Below are 24287 nucleotides of genomic sequence, written 5' to 3' on the forward strand. Positions count from 1 at the left end.
TATAGAGATGTAAAATATATTTTGATAAGAATGGAAGAAATCGAAACGAAATTGCATATCGAAGATCACGAGCCGTGGCAAGGTTTTCAGTTCTTATCCGAGGCAAAGCGACAGGAACGAATCGGCCGTGACTTTATTATCGTAGCGTGGGTGAGGCTGGCCATTCGAATGATCATTGTGGTACACGTGGACGTTACAACCGCGGTAACATATATAAAAGAGTCATCTCTACGTGCTAAAAAATCCTAATGAGTTGTAAAACTTCGGTTTATTTACCGAAGAAATGTAATATCGAACGTGAGATTTATTTCCGACGTTTAATAAAATAAAGTAATAAAAATGTTTCCGAAAATAGAAAGCATTATCGAAAGCGACGCGTTTTCTTTTTTTTTTTTTCTTTCTTTTTTTTTCCTTTTTTTAATTCACGACATGTTAACGAAAGTATCACAACAGATGTTTATCTCGCGCTGAATATATCGAAAGGATAAACCCGTGGCTTATTAAATGTCATCTCAGCCGACTTACGAAGGACGTAATCTGGCACCGGGCGTTTATTCTCGCGAAATATCGTCGAATATAAAAGCGGAGTGAGATTGGACGATAATACCACCGGCGAGAAACAAAGTATAAAACTTACGGCGCGTTTTTGTTCGGTAAATTCGCGCGACAGTGTATACGCGGCGCGCACGCACGCAACGCAAAACGAAACCCTTCCCCTCGTGCCTGGCAGCCAGGACGATTTACAAAGCTGGACGCGTGTCTTTTCGACGGCGGTAGAAGCCGGCCGACCCGCGTGTGGATTTGGTCGCAGCCCATTGAGCCGAGTGGAACGCCGGTGCCCACGCAACGGGCATCCATCAAGGGCCCCAAACGGCAAAGGACTTTGTCGAGTAATGGCGACTCTACAAAAAGTCCGAAGGCGTGGACGAGATGGAAGGAACGAAAACGCGAGGTTAGGGCTGGTAGGGGGAGAGAGATGAACGGGCCCTGGGACCATTCTTAAGGGCCTCATAAAACCAGCAAAGTGCCACGCCGCCACCCACGTGCCTTCTCGGAGAAGCGAGAAAATACGTCCGAGGTGCAGCGAGACGAGGCAGCTGGTATATCGAAACGCACCACTTTTTTCGCTTCTTTAATTTCACCGCCGCCGAGCGGGATTTTTGCACGCGCGGCATCCTCGCTGCGCGCGGTGACGGATCTTTTGATTATTCCGAAATAATAATCTCGAGCTCGCGCGATCGTATATGGTAACCGATAATCCAGGCGGGCTATAAATTTCGCAGGCGCACCGATTACCTTTGTCCGACGAAAGAAAATATAAAAGTAGCATTCGTTAATATATCTAAACGATTAAAAGAGATAGTCTTCGAATATCAAGTACGACGCATTCGGTATGTAAAAAAAATTTACTTTCTATATTTGATAGTATTTAAAAAACAAGAATCTATTGTTCCACGTTCTCGTGGACCGTTTGAAGAAGCGTATTCAATAGGAAGTTCGTCTGAAGAGCCTACCTTTTCTAACAAGTGATCCTCGAGGATTCTGCGAAAGAGCACCGAGGCGGGTCAAATCTTAGCAAAACGATCAATGAATTGAACCCCGGCCGAGTCAGCGAGACTTTTAGATTTTACTCATAGTGCCGCACTGTTGAATTCTATTCGCGGTCCATTCATGATATTCCTAGGAACCTTGAATGAACTCGGTGCGCTTTGCAGCGTCAAGAGTTAAGTGAGAGCAAAGAAAGAAAAGCATCTAAACGTCGGAGCGCGATTGGATATGCGCAGATGGCTAGTTTCTTTAAACATTTACCGGTAATAAAATAAAAGACTGATAAAACACGCGAATTAAATGAAGCGACGAATAATAAAGTTATATCCGTTTTTTAAAGACTGACGAAATTACTCATTCGTTTTTTTAAAACAGAGAAAACAAAATATAAATCTTTTCTTTTACAAAAAAAAAAAAAAATTATCTAGTAAAATTGTGTAATATTTAACTAAATAATTTAATTAATTAATATTAATTCACACACCGATAAAATTATTTTCGATATACAAAATGCTACGGTTATTTATTATTCGTATTATCGTACAATAAGAAAGAATATTTGTAGCATCTTCTCGATAGGTTTCTACAAACGTTTCTTCGCGCGTCTCGGACTTCTCGATTTCCCCAATTCTAATTCTTTCAAAAGATACCAACGGAAACAGCAATAACCTATGCTCTTTTTCCGAAAAGCCGCAAAATACGCGAAGCTTGGTCAATAAATCGAACAATTACTTAGCCAATAATGGACGAGGAAGGCGATTCATTCGAAGTCGCTTCCTCTCGGTCGCCAGTCTATTCGTAACAGTGAGAACGCGTAACAAAGTGCCTGCAGATGGGCCATCTGTCAAAAATGAACTTTGAGCATCAATGAACTTGAAAACCGGGGGCACGACTTATTTTGAATGACTTTCATTGAGTCCTTTTAGCCTATTCGCGAGATAGAGGCTCCCAACTTCGTCGATCCCCGCAATGTAATTTAATAATAGATTTTTCACGCTTTTCTTTATTAATTTTTAATATCCTTGATTTCAGTATCATTGCTATCTATTTCTTAATTCACTTATCACTTCCATCTACGTACGCAAATACAATTTTCGTATAATGTCGTTAATAATATTTTTTAATTCAAGCTAAAACACTTCGCGATTACGTTAGGTTTAATTAAATTATTTTAATAAGTAATAAGAACAAACTGCAAATAAATTTTGTGCAGAAATTTAGGATTTCGGTAAATTTTTCACGCACGTAATAAAAGAGGGAAGTATATGGAGGGTTGCTAATCGAAAACTTTAGTACGTCGAAGAACCACTGTCGTCGAAAGGTGCAAAAGTGAAAAACGAAAAGGTATAATGTCACCCTGAGCGGTGACCAATTGGAAAAATTGACAATAGGAGGGTCTGGAACGCCTTCCAGACTCCGGCCGAAATTCGAGTGCACTCAACTTCGAGTTTTCCTACAATACGCCGGCAATATGTCCCTGCTGAAATTGTCGTTTATTGGCAGCATGACAGAATAGGAGAACGATCACGCGAACGTTAAACGCTCGGAAAATGATTTTTACGCGGCTTTGATCTCCTCCGGTTCTCACCGATCTTTTTAATTTCTAGCTCTCGTAGTAAACGTGCGCAACGAACCTTTCGCATAATCAATTTAACATCCGATCTTCGTAAACAGAATCGACATAACGCGCTCGTTCACACGCATAATAGATGATAGCCTTTGTCTAAGCCGACTCCCGTGAAAAGCAAGCGCTGCGACTGTAAAAAAAAAAAAGGGTGAAAAAAAAAGAGTATTTTTCCTTGTAAGGCGCTCCCCTTTAGTCGAGATGTTTGGCATATTTGTCACATTCGAGTAATTCCACGGTTATGTGTGCACCTGCCGCGGCATAAGAAAAAGAGGAGGACACCATAAGGATTCATGGTTAGCACGGGAGATAGGTGGTAGCTCGGCGTGCGCTTGTTCTTGTTTGTTTGTTTCGGGCTCGTATCTCTGGACCTAATCGCCTATGGGTCAAAAACTTGCCGAATCTCATCGGAATTTTTTGGGGCAGAAGTGGATCGAGATAAGAATCGGTCCTCGGCTCGTGGACGTAAAAGTTTGAGCGAGGATTGATGTTGACAGATCGATGTCTCGGTACAATCGTGAGAAACACTTTTGAACTTTCGAAAGTCATCAATTACGATAAGTACCTTAATAGAATTTTCTAATCTCACGTATATCGTATATTATGTTTCAAATCGAAGTGTGCCGATTCACACGATTGCGTTGAGAACTTTGAAGGAATTTGTCGTAATAAAGCACGAATGAAATAATATCTACAAATAGCTCTCGGGAAAGGAAACTTGAAAGTACCTGAGTGCCTCGACGCGCGAGGATCCAGAGTAATCGTTTCTCAAACACTAAAGAATGGTTTTTTCGACATGAAATCGCACTACTTTCGTCCTCCTCGGCGGAGAATTCGCCACGTCGCCATTTAAGTACGTCGATTACTTACGTCGCCCTAACAGCTCTTGACGTGTCCGGAGGTAAAATAATTGCCGCGTGATGAATGTGCGCAGACAAGAATTCCTATCTCTCACACTCCCAGAACTTCAGTACATTAAACTTGTTGAGATTTTATTGTCGTAAACATTCTGCGAAGTTTCAGCATCAAGATTCGAGTTTTTTTTTTTCACCGAGATTACAAAATTAAGTTTTAATGCTCTACAAATTCTTTCTTCGGGGTTTTATAACACTGCAGATTACAACGCTTGTTTTGCGCAGATAAATTTCCGAAGGAGACTTGCATGCATCGCCGTCGTCGATTAATTAAATGAACGAACGGTCGAGATTAGTCGCGAATATCGTACGAACAGTTTTCCGACGAGCGAAAATTATTTCCCTTGGTTGCGCCGATCGCCGAATCTCGACTCTCATCGAATAAATATTCTCTCTATTTTGACTTCCCCTTTAAAAAATTCTGTGGCGGCCGAATCGGCCGGTACAGAAAATCGCGACCAGAGCAATCGCTCTAAAGAACGGCAACCCGATAAGCGCTAAAACGCAACCCGACATATGCGCGGAAAGCGCGAACAAGCGAACGACTACCATCGATTCCCTTCTGGTACGAAATATTGATCTCTATTATCGAAGTGCGTAACTTTTCTTTTGTCGGTTAAAAAATTTCCCTGTCTAATTTATCTATTATGCTCTCAACATACTTAATCATAATTGTTTACGGGTAAAGGGCTGGTCTCGTGATGCATCGAAGAAACCGAACGAGAATATAATGCACCCCTTCTCGAGCGATGTTTTAAGCGAGTACAATCGGGAACCACAAGCGAGCAATTCGTATACAAATGTGATACTTGAGTGGCGACACTTCATAACAGGGCGATTTAAAAACTGGTTCAGGCTCCCCTATTTTGTTTCACCCCGAGTAGCGTGGCCCGCGACAAAGGAAAGATGAACGTAGTCTTTGTTGTCGCTAACAACAAGTGTAACGGACGAAAGGGTGTTCGCCTAGTGGAAAATCATCACCTTAAAAAACCGGACTCGCTTTTTCTATTAATATTCAAACCGTAGAGCGAGACCGAAATATTTTCTGCAAGAGCACTTTATAACCGTATGAAATCACATTTGTCTTTGTCAGCGAATCTAAACTTTAGTAAATAATTAAAACAGCTGAGGAGATTGCTTCTTTTAAATTATTCGAAGTCGATTTACGTCGTTAAACTTTACAATATTAAACGTAATAAAAAAGCTGTCGAAGAGATAATAAGATGTTTTACATCACAAATGCCGAGATTGCCCTTACAGCGAGAAAATTGCCGCGCTCGTTCGGCGGGAATGTCGCTCACACGCGTTTTACGCCCCGGGCTAGTCTTTCTTGCACGTTCAAATATAAAATGTATTCGATGCTGGACTTCGCGGTACTATCGGTGCCTCGCGGGGGAAATTACGAACGCTTAAACCGAACTGCTGTCGTTCGCCGTCCGCCTCGAAGGAAAAAGTAACGACATGTAAAATCTAGTCCCTCGTCGTCTGTTTTTAATGATCAACGAGACACGGTCGTCGCGGGAACGAGAGATGAGCAAACGGCAAGGCGAGACGAGGCGAGGCACGGGGGGTTGTCGTGCAGCCTCGCTGCGGTAGCCGCGCGCGGCATTCCGATCCGCATCTCAAACGGACCGATTATTCCCTCCATCCTTACGTCCTAATGAAATGTTGTACGCGCATCCGCGGGTAATGACGCGTTTCCACGCTTCGCGAGCGAAAGGGTATCGGTGTGTCCGCGGGAAAAATCGGCGTGCGTCGCGATCGAGCGCGAGCGCAAACTGCGGCGGATCAGCAGCTCTCTCGGCCAAGTACTACCCGCGACGCCGTGAATCGCCGGCGAGATGGATAAGTGACGGTCCGCGCGGACGATCCGGGATCGCGCGAGCGCCTTCGGGAAAAAAAAAAAGCCGCAGCGACATGCATGAAGGTGGTGGGCGGCCGAGACGCGTTCGACTTGGCGACCACCGGCTCTCTTCTCTGTCTCGTTTGATGCGCCACGAATGAAAGATAATCGCCCCGCGCTTCGGGCGACGAAGGCGTCCACGTTCGTCGGGGCACACGCTCCGCCACGCTTCGTCATCCCCACCCGCGCCTTGAGGCACCTCAGCAACGATCGTTCGTGCGATGGTTTCGTTTGGCAGCGAGAGTCAAGTAACGCGATTGACATCGATGAAATCGAATTCGCTTCCTCGGCTTTTTACGCGATTAACGTATAAAAATATTGCCTATCGATTCGCAGGTAGAGATCGGAGTAACGTTGAACGATGCGAATCCGTAAGCCCGGCTGCTAGTCGCTAGTCGCGGAGAGTTCAATACTTTTGATGATACGTGTTATGACCTGCAGATATTTAATTGGCGCGAAGTGATCTTTTCTGCGAAGCCCGTGCTCGCTCCCACGTATTTGCTGACACCGAAACTGGTCCGAGTTATTTTCCGGTAACGCACTTGGCCGCAGGGCGCTCATCACCCATCCGCTAATGCACGGTCTTTTGATTTTAATGTCTCTACCCGTTGGAAATTTTTACGATTCTTCGTTTCCACCGAACTTTATGCGTGTTACGGGTGCGCCGTTGTCTTACCGGTTCGTTAGCGACAGGTTCCACCTTGCGTCTTCGCCTCGCGGAGAGAAAGAAGCGAATTATCTCGCCCGTCGTCACATCTGCTTCTGTCTCATTCGTTAAGATTTCGCAGTGCACAACCGTCACCATAGATTTCAGCGAATATTTTCATTATTTTTATTACGCACGCTCGCTCGAGTAAGTAACACAATCGAAAGTACTGCGGGGCAATACGTGATTTATAGCGGTATTAAAAATTCCGTACCGATGTGTTATAATTAAAATAACAAAAAAAAAAAAAACTTTAATATTTAAAAATTATTTTGACCGATTAAGAATTTTTTTAGTGCTGCGTCTACTTATTAAATGATAGTATCTTTTTTATAATAACTTATCTAAATTAATTATAGATTGCGCTTTTCGCCCATTCGCGGTCAGCTTCTTAAGATCCTAGGCATTTACTAGTTTAGATTTTTACCGGTCTCCAGACAGGCCTGACGAAATCGGCGTGTCTGCTAATACCTTCTACGGGCAAAGATCACCTGCCGCTTCCTCGTTCGTCCTTGGATAATTGCACCCATCAAGATACCGTCCGTCGCCTTAGCAGGCAGATATCCCACAATGTGGTCAAGATTTACCGAGCCAGAATAGATCGAAATACATAGTTGAGGATTTTAAATTTTCTAAGAAGACCAAAAACCCACCTTCGAGAAATATTATTCAAAAACTAATCGCGCGATTCGAAACTAGAATTATTTAAATATATATGCCCTTAATATTTACGCAGATATAAAAATTAAACTATTAATTAATTTAGAATAAATCCAGAAATTCCTACAATGACACTGTAGCACCTGGGATGCAATTAAGCACGTGTCCTTTAAATCGCTGGCGCTGATCAGCAGCGTAATTCGGCAATTATGTTTAATTATCGAAAACGATACGCATTGACGCTTACGTAAGGACGCTAATTAAAAAAGAAAACGTGCAATTTCTCGTAAATTAAACGAAAATTTCGCCGCGAGGCATTACGTGGCGCGCAACCTGTTCCTCAGCGCTTGAAGTAACACGCAAATATTAAAAAGAAAAAAAAAATCTGAAACACTGATTATTTATTCGCGGTAATTTAACTTAACGAGATCGTAAACTCTTCGTTAAGTTTTATTATCTGCGTATAAAATAGGTGGCGAAGCACTTAATATAAAACTTCATCAACAAAATAACCGAGCTAAAAGTTTTAATTATAAAGAATTAAGTGTGCGAACTTAGTGACATATTTAGAGCATGAAATTATTTCTCGTCTGTAGCGTTAGAATTGTCCTGAAATCCGAGAGACTCGTACGTCTACGTAAACGCGAGAAATTTTTTTTTCGGACCTTTCCTCATTTCGAAGAAATTTGACAAAAAAAGAATTTAAAGTTTCGACCAAAAAAATAAAATAAAATAAAATAAAATAAAATAAAATCTCTCTATGCAGACCCGACTAAGAAATATTTATACGCTTTTGTTCAAAGTAATCTTCTTTGACCCGAGATTTTCTCTCGAGATCGTGCGACTTCTTCCGCGAATTCGCCGCAGCGATTAACCGGTGCGCCACTTTTTCACCAGCGTCATGCCGGTCCACCTGCAGATGACAATCTGTTGTGAGGAGGCGCGGCGGAATTCCTCTCTCGTCTCTTTCCGCTTTTGCTGGTCGCCATACGGCGCGCGGTTATGCCAAAGAGGAGGAGACGAAAGAGGGAACGCGGAGAAAGAGAGAGATTTAAAATCTCAGACGGGCGGGTCCGAGCGGTACCGGTACCGTTATTTCGCAGCATGAAGCGCGTGCCCGGCGTCAGCACGATCTACCGACCGGGCCTACTCTTAATCCCGGAGGACGCCGCCTCGCCGAGATTACAAAGGATAAAGGACTCGGAGCGATGGACCCCCGTGACGAAGGAGCAACCGGAAAAGCCGACGCGGTCGTCGCGTCGTACTTTGCAAAAGCGAGGGACCACCTGTCGGGAGAAAGCGCGCGTTTATCGATCACGTTTTCCTGAAACGTGAGTTGCGATATATTCGGAGGATTTGCGGCGAGGCCGTGGTTGCGAAACGCGCGTGCAAGACACCTCGCGGCTGAGCTGCCGCGTCTCTCGCAACGGCGGCGATCCGGGCAAGGAAAAAAAAAAAAAAAGAGGAACGTCCGACGCGACCGATCGCGCTAAAAAGCAGCCCCGACGTTATAGAAACGCTCGTACGATCAATAATTCATCGCGCAATCACGTGCCATCTATGTTTTGGTTTGCGGGAACGAGTGAGAAAAACTACGGCGAACTGATTATATCCCACCGTCGTGTAACGAGGAATTCCCGGATCCACGGCTCGCGGTGTGCAAGCGCAAACTCGCTCGCATCGCGCGATCGCAAACGTTTCATTACGGGAACGGGCGTGGATAATCAAAATATTCGGTACCTCCGACCGGGAACCGATCGTGGAAAGAAATTACTATCGTCCGCGAGTGAAAGCCGAGGAATTTCGCGATGGAGCCTTGATTTCTGAATCGATCGATCGCTTCGAGTGCTTTGCTACGCGCTGCGAGTAATGGGCAGGGGGTAACAACTCGAGTAATCTACCTACGCAATTTTACTGGATCAGCTCAAGGCGGCTCTTACTCGCTCCGTTTTGCCGCCTGCACGCCCGCCCGTTTCCCTCCCGCCTAAGCAGAAACTCGTGGCGTTGCAAGTTTCATTTGCACGAACGCTCGTGGCGGCCCCGCAAGTTTGTGCGTGCAAAAGTCAGCGTGAAGTCGTAACGACCGGGTCGACCCGTGGAGGCTGGACACGCACGTTGTGGCCGCCGGGTTCTCCTACACGTATATGCGGGTTCGTCCACCGTGGCGTGCAGTAAATCTCTTCGCGAGAAAAAAAAAAAAAGAAAAAAACAAAATAAAAAAAAAAATATGTCTCGATCGAGCAGCAGCATTACGGCGTACCCGGCGAGATACTCTGGCCTCTTCTCCCCCGCAATTGATAACCGGCTTATGAACGTTGTTTCGTTAATTGGTAACGATATCGAATGACATCCTTTTCTTATTTGCGCGAAATGAAAAATGTAATTTATCCCGTATTGAATTATGATATATGCAATCTGAATATAATTGCCTTCGAGTGAGTTTAAAAAAAAAAAATCGCGCATGAAATTGCCTGGGTAAATGGTGGTAAAACGTGACTTGTCGAGATTACGGTAGGGAGTAAAATATTCCTGAAACCGCGCGTGGCGAAATGAGAACTCGCGTAATCTCCTCGAGGCGAACGCGCGCAAAAAAAAAAAGGCAGCGTGTGTTACTGCTAAAACACGTAAATGTAACGAAGCTTGTTTCGCCGGAATATTTTCAACGTGATCGGTCCTGTTGTAAAATTTCTACGTATACGAAACCGTATACCTACGACGTCTATACCTCTCGCCGACCCATCTGCGCCATTTTCGGCAGGTGAAACGGAATATCGCGAAATGCGAGAGGAGAAAAAGGATTCGGCTATTCGTAGTCGTCGGACCGGGACGAATTTCATGGCAAGATTCCTAGACGAGTTTTGTTCAAACCGCAGAATCAGACCGGTGTATTTCTTTTTTTTTTCGCGTTTGATACATAGGTTTAAATAAGAGATTAAGAATATAATTGGCACTTGCAATTTCTTTCACTGTTTTAATTGTTAACTAAAGAGAAGTATTTCTATTTTTACTATATATTACAATGCGAAGACTAATGAGTCACGAGTATTATTCCAAATTGAATACTCTGTAATCGAGGCTGCAAAATTTTAGAAGATACCGGTTATTCATTATGCACATACTATGTATAAATAACATTTATAGAGCGGTCGTATTCTCGCCGCTCCCCACGAATCCTCGCATGCTTTCGAGCGAAAAACTACCCCACTCGAAGGACAAGTTTCGTTGCGGCAATTGCCCATCTGATAAATGATTTGCGTATTCAAATAATTTCGAGCCAGTCGGGTCTTGGCTCCCTAAATTTTTTCTATTTTTTTTTTTTTTCTTCGTAAAGCGTAACGGACGAACCCGTCGTTTATGTGCAGAGCGCGGACACTCGATTAGAACCGTTAGAAAATTCGTAAGATTGTACAAATAATAGCGATAACAAGTCGAATTATTTAAAGTCGCCGACGCGAAATGATGAAGCGAATTGTCGCGTGCAAATCGCAGCCGAGCACAGATATTCTCTGTTCGGAACACCTCGCCGCGATACCCTCCTCGTACCTTCGCGCTGAAAAATGACGGTGCCAGGCCGGCGTCATTAAACTTCATTTACAATCCACACCTCATTATAATACAGCCGCATGCACATCACGCTCGCACAAGGTGGGGATACCCGTCGAGATTAGCCAGGAAAGAGCAACTAACGACTGGCGGCGTCGACGACACCGAAAAAAAACTGCTTTGCAGCGCCGGCGAAAGGGCCCCGGAGATGCCGCTCGAGCAATCGCTCATGATTTCGCTACTTTTTGCTCATCAATTCAAGCCACATCGTCCCTTCTACCCCCGCGCCACCGACGATAGCAAGAACGTTCGCGAAGTGCCTGAGTACCACCCTCGATTTAGCATCTTATGCGAGAATCTTACCGTCCACTCCAGGCAATTTAACACCTTCTCAGACATTTGCCTGCATCAAGATGTTACGGATGAATTTTTTTTCCTAACTATATAATAGCGCGGCTTACTATGTACCTGACGCACTCGCATTCTTTCGTTTGCTCCTAACTATTTAAGATGCATTTACTTTCAAACAGAAATTAAAAATTAGTCAAACATACGAAGGCACGTAGCTTCGAAAATATAACATAAATAACGTCTCTTTAACCAAAAAGAATCGAACACCAAACAGAAATAAGCCCGGGGGAATATCTCCCTACGAAATTATGTCAACGCTTACTGCTCTTGTCGCGCGATAAAAAGCCGCCGACATCGTTATTCGTACGACACACGCAAGAAACGCAACCCTTCTCCGTATTTGAATGCCGGCCAGTTTCACGTTAATCTCCCGGCATTGACGAACACCTGACCGCACAAGCGACACTTTATTGCGCAGGGCAGCGTCGCGAACACGTTGCATAACGAAGCACGAAGGAAACGCCGACAACAACCCCTCGGAGTCGGCGGACTGTAACCTCAGGTGGCCACCGCGATTGTCACGAGGGACATTCACACCCCGAAAGGAGATATTCTTGCCGTATCCTTTCTCACGACATAGCGCGGCGATTCACCCTTCATCCCCTGCGATCATTCCGAGCCGCCGTCTCGCTTACATTGCATCGTCTGCTGATTTTATATTCAGACGTTCCGTCGACCCTCATTGCGCTGCTGCCGACCCCCCGTCGACTCGGATAAACCCGTTTAATTGAGATCATCCTTACCCGTCAAATCGTCGCGTCGATCCGATTAAACGACGGGAGAAAAAAAAAAAAAAAAAAAAAAAGAGAGATCAAATATTCAGATAAAAAACACCGTTCAGCGTGCAGACAAAAAAAATCTTCTATTGTTTTACCCTACCCCGACAAGTCGCAAAGTAAATTACTAGAACTTGGTCAATTTTCATCAACAGAACGATTTATCATATTACGTTTCACCGAATGTGCAAATATTTGAAGTTAATCGTATTACACGGGACTGTTATATTGATCGTATTACATGGAATGTAATACGAACCTTTTGCCGGATTGCAATGCAAGCTGTACCGGTATTACATACGAAACTTTCTCCGTTCCCGATATCGATTCCTCTCTCGCGTTAAATCACATGCTGTTTTTTCGTCCGCGCTCTGCCACATCACGTATGCGCCGTACGTTATCGCACAATGTGACTGCAAATGCATTTATCGGCTACGGCCAAATACAGCGCGGTGGGACCGTGTATATCGTTTACTGGCATCTTGGTCACGGAATTTGGTATAATTTGTTACCGGAGATTCGGACTACGATACTGACTTCATTGTCGACATGGAAATTTCACATATCACGTATCTAACAATTTTTAAAGCCTTGAAAAATTTTGCAGCTTAAATAACTTTACGATTTTATAAATTTAAGACTCAGCTCTCAAGTGATTGAAGGATTATTAAAGTTTAATGCCGGCAATTAATATTATTAGCGACAGCGGATCTCGGGCCGATCTGGAAGATTGCCCCGGCGAAACCGTAATTGGCTGCCGCGTGTTGCCCACACCTTCGTCATCGTGCCCGTAATTCGCACTCGAGTTTACGCCGATCGTATATCTCGCGATTTCGTGGGGGACCCGGTCAGAGATAATGGGCCCGAGCGAAGTTCACGCGCGCGTTCGAGCGGTATCGTTACCGATCGTGTAACCATAATTTCGCGACTGTAAATCACGACAGGTGCCTACGTCTTTAGAACCCTGTAATTCAAGCCAAGAGGTGTCCCGCGACTCGCACGCTCCTTCTTCTGCGCGCCATTTCCATCCACCTCCGTTCCCCTATCCCTTTTCCCCCAGCCGGGGAGAAGCGCGTATATTATATGCCGCCTTACGCGCGCGGGTTTACGAGAAAGTAATTCTCCGCCGTGAAAAGTCGCCCCGGTGCTCTTTCGTCGTGGCACGTCGCGAGATAAATCAGTCGGGGAATTTTTTTTTTGTCCACGCCGCGTAACGTACGACGCGACGAACGCGGTCTTTACAATGCTGTAACTCTTGTCCCGTGCTTGGCCTTTTTTCCGCGAAACGCCGAACAAATCACAGAAACGCAAACGAGAAGTATTGCCAAGCGACGCTAGCTTCACCAACGTCCGAGAGCGCCGTAAAAATTTACGCACATATACCGAATGTATTGCACATTTACGTAGCGATTACCGGTTTGCTGAATTTATTATACGTTATCCCGCCAGAAAAAAAGATACGTTTATATTTTCTGCCTGTTCCGCGAATCGCGCGTAAAATAAAGATATTCAGGAAGATGAAAATACGTCCCGTTGAAATTGACATCGATTTTTCGATGGATCCCCGACTTCTTTTTTTTTTTTTTTTGCCTTTTTTTCTTTTCGAAGAAATTGAGTAGCACGCGTAGGTAGGCCACCTTCGAACGTGGTCTCGCCTGCGAGACCAACGTGGTAGCGACCGATAAATACCTCGCATCGTCGATAATATATACAAGGGATTTTACTGCGAGCGACGCCCATACGCGAATGTGACATGTCTATAATAGCCGGGGGTATTCGCGGACACACGCTCGTGCGTGCGCGTATCGTCGAGAAAGAAAGAGACGGAGCGCGTGCAAGGTTACACGCGCGCATAAACTCGCGATGTACCATAAACCGTTATGGTGCCAGTATAACCGTCCAGGGGGGTGGCAGGTAAAAGAGATGACGCTGCTCGCTGCACGCCAACTCTGATTCTGATATCTTGGTGACTTTATTGACCCTAAACGAAGTCCAATGTTCGGCCGGGATATGACGGTTCGCGAGAAAATTTATGTAAATCGCGGGGAGTACCTTCACGACAGCTGATATCTTCTCGCCCGCATAGGTCTCTTTCCAAATGATTTCAATATCAAAAGCGTGGATTTTGGAATTGTTATTTAAATTTCAAGATGTTTTAAGAATATTCGGAACTTCGAAACATTAAGAGGTGATTGTTCCACTAGCGTTGAGATGTTATAATAATTTAATTGAGAAGGAAGTGACTGATAATACTTGATAAATGCCGTGCTGTCCTTTCGTTATCTCGAATTATCGACATCATCCTGTGCTCTCTTAGATAAGAATATAATCGGCCGGGACCTGATCGTCTATCGCCGCGGATTAAACGCATGAAGGTTTGTTGTTGGCTGACACGCATTTCCGCCACCGAGGCTGGCAATAATACTTATTACCGTCCAATTGGATAAAGTGTCGACGTCGCGGATTTGACGAGACAGCGTCTAGACGCGCTTGACATCTTCAATTTCGTCACGTCGTTCAAAATGACGGTCTACGTGACGTTACTATATCTTGCGAAAACGATCTGTTCGTGCGAGCACGCGAGTGCGTGTGTCTGCGGCAAATTTATGAATGGATAGGATCGATATATCCTGATTGCGTGATCCCGAAGAAATTGGAGAACTCGACACGGATACGTACGATATACATGTTTCAACCTCAAATTTATGTATTATAACAGGTTGCCGAACTGGCAAACGTATTCGTTAATTTTTTTTCTTTTTTAATAGGTTGTCTAATTTAATTTTTTTTAGATAAAAATATTATACTACACGATATTATAAAAGTAATGCAAACTACATTCTCTAAATTTAAAACTTTATACGAAATTAATTATTTTTTACGAAGCGAGTCTTTGATATTACGACGACAAATAAGTTCTATTTAATTTAATTTTTTTTTTTTTACTTTGTTTTTGTATATGAGAATATAGAAGTAAAATTTATAAGCCAAGCTCAATCGGGACTCCCGTATTTTTCCGATGAAATTTTAATCAAAAGGTAAGATAATATCGTGTAGCATCGCGTAATATCGTGTAATACAAGTCATAATAAGTAAACCAGCCGAATGTACCTCGCGCGGGGCTTGTACGATTCGGATTTTATCACGATTTGCCGGGCATGTAATCCTCAAAAACGGCGATGCTATCATGTCACGTGGACCGGCGTATAAATTCATTGGTACTCCCGGCCTCTCCCGATTTGTAATTCAAGTCTTAATAAATATCCGCTCTCGTGGCACTCGTGAGAAGATACAGTGAGATTAACAGAAGCGCCGAAGAAGGCAGCGAACAGAGGAGATGACCGAGGAGAAAAATCCTGATTCGCGAAGAAGGTGGTGTACAGGCTTCGGCGTCCTGCTCGGGGACGAAGATGGCAATGAGGAAGAGGAGAGAGAGCAAGGAGAAACGGGCCCCGCAATCTACGTTTCCATCTCGTGGCGCGCGCGTGTCCGTCGAGACTCTCATCCTGGTTGGACCGCGGACGGGGGCCTCGTGAGACGAGGCCACCTGCCAGCCGAGTAGTATGCCCCCTTCGTCCCTTCGTGCCTCCGTCCTGTACTGACATCGCCCACGGAGTGGGGCCCCAGAAGATGCACCCGGAGACCCAACCCCTTTCCAGGCGAGCGCACTCCTACAGCATTCTCGCGTTATGCTTCTCGACCCCGGTGATCTTCGCGGATGATTATATAGTGGGCATGCTGGTAAGACCGCAACTTCAGACGGAGTCACGAAGGGACTCGCGTGCATCGCGATCTATCGCGCTTTAATGATCAATCGACAGAAACGTGCCGTATCAAGGGATTTAATGATCGCAAGTTAAAGGGATACGAACATTTACGCGTCTAATAAGTTAATCGTTTAGACTCTTTTTTGAGAGGCGAAAACGCCACAAGTGTCTACGTACCATTGATAACTTTTTTTTCTTTTTTATTTTTCCTTATATAAGAAAGAAATGGAGAACGGAAAGTAAATTGAGATGAGATAAGTTAAGCTTCGAAAAAAAGAAAAAAAAAAAAGAATACTTTTTACTCGTAAATTGCGAAAATTTAAACCGGAGCCAAAAATGAGGAGCAATTTGTTAATATCCGTACAGCGAGACCAAGTGGAAAATACGCGACCTTCCCGGTACCAATTATAGTAGCAATATCCCGATAATTTGTGCGAGTAATTTCCTGGCACAGGTGATAATCTCTCAAGAAAGTAATTCGCAAACGTGACGTCGCTTATATGCTGCTTCTTTCGATCATACTTATTTTCCATTTATGTATATCTTCCCGATCTCTTCGACGTTTTAAAAAATATAAAAATCGAAAACGGTAGATTTCACACAATATTTATCCAGTAAACACTGTCGTGATAATAAATATGCATGAACATAAAAATTTTAATAATTAAATTCGGTTGAATTAACAAACAAAAATTTATCAAAGTATATTACGTATTCGTTTCGAGTTTTCTTAAGTTGCTAAAAAATTTCTATCAAATTAGTATGTATTTTTTTTTTTTAATAGTCTTTCAGATGCTTTCGCTCATTTAATGTATACGCGAATTTTGATATCACGAAAAATCTTAAAAAAGAAAAAAGAACTGCGCAACGGAGAAAAGGAGATAGAGAGCGAGAGAGATTATCCCTTTGGGGGGACCCCCGCTAGGGTGACCTCGAGTGCCCAACGCAGTAAATCCCTTGGTGGTTCGAGAAACGCGAGACCCGTAAATTACGTACTTTGCTCATGCAGAAAGGATCGCGTTCAGGTGCAGAGGTCAGCAGAAATAATGACGCCGTGCCCCGGGAGATGATCTATCCCGTAATATCTCACGGCGTGCCTCGCGGCCGTCACGAGACGGTCAGACTCGCGCTGTTTCTCGAGCGATTTTAAATGGGCTCCCTGTCTTTTGACAGACAACCGCAAGTAATCTCATACCCCGTGCATAATCAAAACGAGATTTCTTAATGCTGATACCAGACAGATACGAGATGCGCCCATCAGTGCTTAGAAGCGCGATGTCATAGTAGTGAATTAATCTCTTATACAAAGTCCCTTTTTTTTATCCTACAGGAAGAATTTCTTTGCCAATTAAAAAAGCTGTTTTCAGATAAATAAATTAAATACTGATATCATTCTATAAGAGAAAAAAAAAATAGACAAGTGTTAGATTAAAAATAAAATTTTAATACAATTTAATTAATTTCCATAACAGATAGACGCTTCCACGGTATCGAAGGCCGAAAATGAAAGTCATGAGCTCGAGAAAAAATAAAAAAAACCCTCCCGCGAGTAAGCATGTCTATCACGATCGTATCGAAATTGCATCTTCCCTCCCTGTGATGCGTCATTCCGCCGACAATCAGCGACTTCTCTCCCTTTCTTTCTCTCAAATCTAAGCCGCCGCCGGCAACGTCCACGATCGTCGACACCGTTGTAATCGCGTCGTAAACGAGTGACAAAATGAGCAATACGCGCATCCGCCCGCAACTTCCCACGTCTCGCGCTCCCAACGTTCCATAAATATTTACGCGATTTCATTCATTCGCGCCACGTAGTGCAAGTCCGTCTGTAGACTTGGTTCCCGCGATGCGTCGTATGCGACAGACCCACGCGATAGGAAGTATTGGGCGCGAATTTTACGCGACAAAAAAAAAAAAAAAGAAACGGAGAACTTGATTTATTTCTGACGTTCCTTTTACGAATTATTAAAATTCCGTGAAGCAAAAATTAATCTTGCAAGTTTGGAGAAAGTCTGACATAACGTTATCATATAAAAAAAAAAAAAGAGACATGTCTAAAAAAAAAAGAAAGAAGATATCAAAGATAGCCAAAAAAAAATCTAACGACAAAAATAATCCCTCCCGCAAACACGTATGGTTCTCTACTGTCTCGCAGATTGCTATTTTACGCACTGGAACCACGACATGGTCGAACTGTTTGAGGTAAAGTTATTTTTCCACGAAACTGCTCCGCTCTGCTTACTCCGCGCAAGCTGCGGACATTCGCGCGCGAACTTTTTCTCCGATCATCTTGTCTCGTGCCTCATCTGATAACGTGACATCACGATTACATGGGAACGAACGCCACCGCCGGCGATCGTAAAGACCACCGGCGGACATCGAAGCTGCAGACTGCGTTCGCAGGGACGCATTCTACTCTACGTAAGCAAGATAGAGAATATAGTATACGCAGAATATCGATTTTATATTAATTTTCAGATAATTTCGGATAAGCCGCTTGAAAAACAAAAAATTAAATTAAATCAAAAACTCTTGCAATCGCACATTTCCTTCGTATCGTTCTGTATTAAAATTATTAACTTTCATTAAATTAATTTTTAAAAATAACATAATTATCAAATTAAATAATTTTAATAATTGACTCTGATATCATTTGACCGATATATGTAATTATATTCGCTATCAATTTTATAATTTAAATAGGCGAAATTAAAAATAAAAGACCCGGCAATGTGATTATAAAAGTAGGCTTGAAATTATGATCGTCCCTGACTTGGCAGCCGCAAGAAGCGCTATCGATTTCGAGGTGGGTTAATCGAGAAATTCGCAGTGGTCGCTGACGTTGCATACTACGATATGGATCAAGGAGAGAGAGAAAGAAAGAGAGAGAGAGAGACAGAAAAAAAAGAGAGAGAAAGGGAGAACTGAAGATCATTTTACACGCCTGTTAATGTTCTCGTAACAGAGCGATTTTTTTTCTTTCTTTTTTTATGTAAACGTGCGTCGCTGATATGCCGTAAAAGCGCAATAAGTTGAAAGATAAATTGCAACTTGCGCGGCCAACAGAGTAATTACTTTCTCTTGTCCGCTGCGAAGCGAAGTATGTTTTCTATACTATTCCGTTACCACTTTATTTTAATAATAAAAGGAAGATAGACGATGCATCTAGCGGCTTTATGCTGAAATCCATAATGAATTCGCGCCATTGTTAATCTTTTCCTACCGGCGACCCTAGCTAAGTACTGGTAGTCACCAATCGAAGGAGACGCGAATATGCAAATCCTCTTTCAAAAAAAGAGAGAAACCAGAATCTCCGCCATTGACTGATCGGTGTATGCAAATTCCGTAATGACGGATCAGCCGGAGCACCGTGACACGTGACGTCATGCTGCGCCGAGTAGGTATCAAAATGATTTTGATAAATTCGAGCGTTAGATGCTCTCCCCTTCGCGCAGCGAAAAAGCAACGGCCCATCTATCAGTATTATGCCAGCCGTGGGAAGAAGAGATTGGGGTAGCTCCTTTATTTGTACTTTTAATCGATTCGAATCAACACCGAGAAGCGTCTCAAGTCGAAAAGCTCACGTCGTAAGTTCTAACTAATACCGATAAAAGCAAAAAAAAATAATATGTTAAAAAATTAAATTTTAATCATTTTTTTTACGTATCGAATTAATAAATGTACGCAGCAAAATACTTAAACAAAATTAAATTTTTGCATGTTCGCGACGTAGATAATTTCGCAATAACGGTTCTAATACAATCTTGGCAAGAAAAAAAAAAAAGAAAAAAAAATATATATACTATATATGCATTACCAATTTGCTTTTATCTTTCGCGACGAATACTCTGCGGCAATATAAAAAGTGTCGATCGTGAAACACCGGGACATTCGATCTTCGCTAGGTGACATTGATTTACATTTGAATAGAATGCCTATCCCGAAGGCCTGGCTATGTCGGAAGCGAGGACGAGGACGAGAAAGAGAGGAGAAGATGAAGAATAGACGGTCTCGGAATAGCGAGAGATAGAGAGGAGAGAGTAAGCCTCGCCAATCGCTCGGAGTCATCGCAAACTAATAGACGTCTGATTGCGGTTGCCCGCGAGAGTTTTGACTCGTCAGTACAAATATTTATCTTCATCCCCGTGTGCATTCACGCACAGCGTGCGATGCATTAAGGCGCCGATCGTGCTATCGGCGCATATAGATACATTAATCTTGATCGGCGCGCTCCGCAGCACACGCAACATATTCATGGCGGACGAGACCATATATGCGGGGGGTTGAATCAATATTTAACTTATTGCGACTGACCGTGGCGCTGATTAATGGACTTTGTACGGTCTGGAACGAAAAGACTTTTCAAAACCGAGCTTGCCACACGATAGCATTAGAAAAATATTCTGAAATATTTTATATAACTTGTATTAAAAAAAATATATATACATAAATTAAAATTAATTATAAAATGATAATTTCTGATTGAAATAAGAAATTCTGAACATTTTTAAACCGAGGATAAAAAATGTATGATTTTTGTCTTAATGTTAATGGAGCATATTCGAAAAAAATTGCAATTTAAGCGACGTATTTGCTGCAAGTAATTCGTTATTGAACTGTCTTTCTCGTAAGAAATACGATCTTTCATTCGGGACTGCGGGATGATGCGGCGCGGTATCGCGCGACGATATCGCGGAAATTCGCATTGCATCGCGGAAATTATGCGTTCTCGAAAAAAGCGGAGCCGGTGCAGTGTTTCTGGTTTCGATCCGCAGCGTATTTGAAAGTTAAATTCCCACCTTGAGAATTCAACATCGCGTCGTGACGCGGCGGCGTAGTGCTCGCCGAGGGCGCGTTTGCACGTACACGGCTGTGTGTCCCCGCCCGCGTATCCACGTGTTGCATTCAGATGCGTCCGCCGTGCCCGTCGCGCGGCGGCCCTTCGGTCCGGTCGCGCTTCCATCAATCCGCCTTGACATGCAAATAATTCGTAGAAAAAATCACCCGGGCATGCGGCAGCGACGTTACAATTAATCACGCGGACTGTGGCCGCGACACCGCGTCCGGCTACCGGAGTTACAATTTGTTATGGCTGACAGGCTCGAACTACGGCTCGAGAGAGCGTTGACAATGCTCGTTCCCTTTTTTTCCCCTACACTTCGTCGTCCGCCACGTCGCCGTACGATCTCGTCGCTACCTCGGGAATGTCGACTAGCTTGATCTTTGAATCTCGCGGCCTCGAAAAAATCCGGTTCTGAATTATCTTCATAGAATGACCGAAAAGCCAATTTTAATAATTTAAAAGTAAAAGTATTTGTAAATGATTTGTTAGCGGCGCGCGGCATAATATATGTATATTCAGTATTTTATTGATTATTTTAAGGCAGTGCACGTTTTGTTATGTATTTTTTAAAATTTATTCCTGTTGCAGGTATGCGCAATGGAAATTTTATCGCCGTTCATTTACATCGCACGTGCAGTCTCTCTCGGTCGAGTTCTTGTAACGCGCAAGATGCGAGGGCGAACTGCTGGTGCATACATGTGCATCGACGTGCATCCTACGGATACGCAATGTTGACCCGGACATGAATCCGACTACCTATCACAAACCGTGCTGCGTGGGAGCGTATGGTAAGCTCGAATATCTTAAAAAGTTAAAAATAAACTTGCTTTACAAAAACCGATACGTTCTAATATTTGGAACAAAAATTAAATGTTTCTTAAATATTATATATATATTTTTTTTTTAATTAATTTTTTTCTTTTTTTTAATATTTAATTTTTAATGGATAGAAAATTTCTTTTTTTTCTAACAACTTGAAACAAGAATGCTAGCAGAAATCGCCATTCTATCGGTCTTCTGTAAACAAAAATTTACCGATCACCGGACTTACAACGTTTCCGACGCTTTCGAAAAGTGTTGAAGCATACAAAACGAATTCGACAAAACGATGAGGCTCGATTCGGCTGTTCACGGCCGGTGGGTTTTTAATGACTTGTACAAATGAAGTTTCGATAAAAAGGAAGACGGTTGAAGTCGGCTATCACGGACCAAACGGCAGCCACTTATCGCGGACGTGATGAAGAGAGTGCAGGGTGGGCAGGGACCGAAATGCAACAACGTCGCCGTCTAGACTCCATTTCACGGTATAACGCCGCGTTCTGCCTCGGTAAGATAAAAGCCGCCAACTGGCTAACGAGACGGTATTGTTTATTTTCCCATTTAGACCATCGCGTGGTATAACCCGTCTTTATTGATACGGAGCAGATGCAAGTTATAATAACTTTAATGTGGACACGGCTCGATTATGTATAAATGCATGAAAAGTTTTCTAATCAAAATGCGCACGATCTTATTAACATTAACGAAATTAGGGACTGTTAAAAAAAGGTATTATTCGAATAGCGCGGTCTCACGTTAAAGAATAAATTTGCACCCAGCGGCGTGATAAGCGCCAGTGTTCTTAAAAAATTTGCGAACGTTCCCGAATTAATCCAATACTAGTTTTTACAAAGGACCAGCTTTCGGTAACGCCGACGGTCGCTCGTCGTGAATTATTATTATCAAATATAGATTTTAAAATCGGAGGCGAAAGAAACAAAAGCGAAAGGGTATCCAGGCTTTCGATTAAAAAAAAAAAAAAAACGCGGACGGATTTACCGAGTAAAAAAAGATATATTCGGGCCGCCCTTCGGTTTCTTGCGCTATTGGTGCACGCGGAAAGATTCGGGGGCCCATAAAGAACGAACGGAAGACAATGCCACAACGCGACTCGCGAAGAGACAAAGCCTTCCAACTGGCGGTTGGCCACGAAGATGATATCACATGTTTTACGATCTTGCGGGGGATACTTTATGCCCCACTCCGGTCTCAAAGGGTTCGACCTGCGTGAGTTTATCTCGCCAGTCCAGATATATAAAAAAATATGCAGGTGTCATCCCGCTGAAGTATCCTCTCCTGCCTCTCTTGCAACATCATCCACATTTCGCATTAATCTTTAGAATAATAGCAAGGATATAAATTTATGAAATTTATAAAAATTTAAACGTTGATCTTTATGAAATTATTTAATTATATTTATAATAAAAATATTATTTTATAGCGTCCACACCCGCGCATCGATTCCCTGCTCTTATTCACGCAGCTTAGCTACCCTTCCTTGTATATTATCGTCTCATGTGTCCGCCTACACGATATTCAATCAACCGCACCACCGGGATTTTAATCTCAATCGGCATCGTGCACCAAGCACATATCAAAAAGGAAGACGCGCGCGGCCGGCTATCCTTTTTAAATACATCGGGTCAATCAGCGAATCAATTTAGAACCAATCATGTAGAACGAGCACGACTATTTTGAACGAATGACTTTGGAAAAAACTTCCAATCTTATTTCTACACGAAAATGTAGCCCGATGAAAGTGAAGCAGCGCGTTTACATTTATTATAACAATTTAGTTATCTATTCGTTGCGTAGAGCGCAATGACTATTTATGAATCGCAGCTTGTAAGTCAAATACATTATTTCTATATGACAAAAGAACTTCGCCTAAAGCTGCATAAAAATAATAAAAAATAAAATAAAAAAAGGAACTTTACATCAGTTGAAAAGTCTTGCGAGAATCGTCGTGTGGAAACCATCTTCCCGTCATTGTTTTACCGAACAACACGTGAAACAATGACAGACAGGATAGATTCCGTCACGAATCTTCTTCCCACCAATTCATGTACATATGTAAAACTCACAATGGGCAGCGACAACCTCGAAAGGACGTTCGACATCTCGCGAGTTTGTCCAGAATGTATGACGGTCACGTAACTCATTTCCTACACGATAACGTCACCGTGGAATTTCATTATTGAAAAAAACGATTGAGGGATCGTTAAACAGAGAACTGTCCGAGCCCGAGTAAGAATCATCTGCCGACTTGTCCCGAATATAAATATGACTTAAATTTCAAGAATTCATTGATCGCTATAATGTAATGAAAATTAAGTTCTTTAAAATGTAAAAACGTCGAAGAGTTTCTTTTTTTCTTTTATTATAACGCAATAATTTCGTGACGTTTAAAATACTTCTCGTTGAAAAATGCAATCAGTTTTATCCTGTCTTATTCGATTTAATTTTAATATTTAATTAATATGTCCAGGCAAAAGACGGTCTTCGCGATTTTCGAGATCGAGGACGACCTGGTGGAAGTACCGTCTTTGTCTGGACATACAATTAAATATTACAATTAAATCGAACGAGAGTAACGAATAGATAGGCGCGGGGGGTCGGGGGGTGGCGGGAGGGACGGGGTGAGAGCGAGCGCGAGCCTACGTGCCGCGCGCTAGGCATTTCCCCCACTACTCCCACTCTCGCTTTGTCCTTCTCCAGCGGTCGCGCAACACACACGTACGTACGCGTTACGCAGACCGCGTGCTCGTGCCGA

At 43.1% G+C, this 24287-nt stretch overlaps 1 long non-coding RNA gene across 1 annotated transcript in view; it reads left to right on the forward strand.

Moving 5' to 3' along the window:
* LOC139104091 (uncharacterized) overlaps nucleotides 1-23968 on the forward strand; it is a 37046-nt gene extending 13078 nt beyond the window's left edge. Inside the window, exon 3 of the long non-coding RNA XR_011545987.1 lies at nucleotides 21284-23968. This is a non-coding gene — a long non-coding RNA (uncharacterized lncRNA). The remainder of the gene's footprint in view (nucleotides 1-21283) is intronic.
* Nucleotides 23969-24287: the final 319 nt, after the last annotated feature.

The sequence above is a fragment of the Cardiocondyla obscurior genome, linkage group LG07 (assembly GCF_019399895.1).
Source record: "Cardiocondyla obscurior isolate alpha-2009 linkage group LG07, Cobs3.1, whole genome shotgun sequence".
Lineage (NCBI taxonomy): Eukaryota > Metazoa > Arthropoda > Insecta > Hymenoptera > Formicidae > Cardiocondyla > Cardiocondyla obscurior.